This window comes from Trachypithecus francoisi, unplaced genomic scaffold (genome assembly GCF_009764315.1).
Source record: "Trachypithecus francoisi isolate TF-2019V2 unplaced genomic scaffold, Tfra_2.0 Lachesis_group8, whole genome shotgun sequence".
Classification (NCBI taxonomy): domain Eukaryota; kingdom Metazoa; phylum Chordata; class Mammalia; order Primates; family Cercopithecidae; genus Trachypithecus; species Trachypithecus francoisi.
In genome coordinates, this window is record NW_022681473.1 from 4,720,701 (window position 1) to 4,722,902 (window position 2,202).

Genomic DNA, 2,202 nt, shown 5'->3' on the forward strand with positions numbered 1-2,202 from the left:
AGCACTTTAGGAGGCCGAGGCACGTGGATCACCTGAGGTCAGGAGTTCGAGACCAGCCTGGCCAACGTGGCGAAACCCCATCTCTACTAAAAATACAAAAATTAGCTGGGTGTGGTGGCGGGTGCCTGTAATCCCAGCTACTAGGGAGGTTGAGGCAGGAGAATCGCTTGAACCCGGGAGGTGGAGGTTGCAGTGAGCCGAGATTACGCCACTGCACTCCAGCCTGGGCAGCAAGAGTGAAACTCTGTCAAAAAAAAAAAAAGAAAAAAAAGAAAGAGAAGAAAGAAAGAAAGAAAGAAAGGATTTCAAGTCTTCTAGCTACTTTGAAATATAAAACACATTATTGTTTACTTTTGAGGACCCTAAATTTATAGCCCCCAAATCCAGAGATTCTGTTTCTGAAGATAACATCCAAAATACAGAAAGAAAAAATGCACAAAGATGTTCATCACAGCATTGTTTATAACTGAAATAAACTTGGAAACCATCTAATATTAGAAACAAAGCAGAGTGGTTAAATAAGCCATGGCCTATTATATCTGCCCTCTTAACAGAAGTCACAATGTTTACAAAGATCATGTAATATTGTGGGAAAATGACAGAGTATATTTATTAAGTGGGAAAAAGTTATATTTGCAGGATGATTCATCCATCTATCACTTCAGCAAATAAACATGTATGGAGGGCTTGGCTGTGCCAGGCAGGCCCTACACTGAAGAGCTGAGATGTCATGGCAGAAGCAGACCACAGACCAGCAGTTATCGCCTGCTGGAGTAGAGCGCTGATGGGGGTGGCGCTGATGGGGGTGGCCCTGCTGGGCCCTGGAGCACGAGAGCCAGGCAGCTTTTCAAAGATGAGATGCCTTTGAAATGGTGGCATCAGAGAAGGTGGGGACAGCCTTTGCAGGGGATACGTAGAAGAAATGGAATCTGAGGAGTGGAGTGTGACCAGATGGCCCCGGTGGGTGGGGCACTGTGCAGAGGCAGCCAGAGTCCAGCCAAAGCCATCAGACCTTCTAATGCAGCACTGGGGAGCCATGGAGGGTGAAGGAGGCAGCAATGGGATCGGATTGCCTCAGGAGCATCTCTCAGGAGTCACCTCGAGTTGCCTGTCCTCCCACATTGTGGCAAGACCACTCACCGTGACCCACATCCTTTGTAAGAGGAAGACCCCCCGCCCCCGCCCGGGGACCTATCAGGGCCTTCATCTCAGGAGCCTTTCTGCCACCACATTCCTGGCCTGGGTGATCAAGATGGACGGAGTCTGGGCCCCTTAGGGGTGCCACGGTCACTGCTTCTGGCGTGTCCACATCCCCAGAGCCCAACAGCCCCTTCCCCTGGGACTACAGTGGCTCGTGGGAAACCAAACATCCTCTGGCTCCGGCCCCCGCACCCCCGACAACAGGCTGACTTGATGGCTGTCCTAGGCCCCTCCCGCCTCCGCCCAGGCCCTGCGTCCTGGGAAGTAGAGTTGTACAATTAGGGGCCGGGGGCGAGACAGAGGATATCAAAGAGCCTGCTAACCCCCAAAGCACACGCATCTGTGCTGACGAGGGATCCCCATGGGTCCTGGGGGGCCCCTCTGCTGTGACCCAGGGCAGGACCTGCTGCCCACAAATGCCCACCGGCTCCAAAAGGTGCCAGGTAGATAGAGATCAGATCATGCCACCAGCCCATGCACAGGACTCTGCCTCCCTTGTCCACATTCTTGTTGAGGCCTCACTGCAAGGGAAGGAGGAAGTGAGGCTCAGAGAAGGTGAGTAACTTGCCTATGGTCACACAGCAAGCGATGAGCAAAGTGAGCTCCTCAGAGGTCTCCCACCAAGGAGGCCATGTGGTTGCTTCTAAAAATGCAGCAAACCAGCTCACAATGTTGTACAGCACCCCGAGCGGCCTCAGTCAGGCAACCGAGACTCCATTGACCTTCTGCCATGCAGGCTCACCAGCCTAATGACCCTCACTCCTGCTGACGCGCTGGCCCACGTCCTTGGCCACTAAAGGCCAGGGCCCAGATGCTCACACTCATTCCCGGGCCTGCAGCAGTCGGCCTGATTTGTTCTCAATTCAGCCCGGGCCCACTGTACTCGTAACAGCGACCAGGAAATTCAATGAATCCTAAAACTCACCGATGAAATACGAACCTCCGAGAGAGCTGATGTTCTCATGGAAACGTTGTCTGCTTCGGAAAGATTCTGTGAAAATG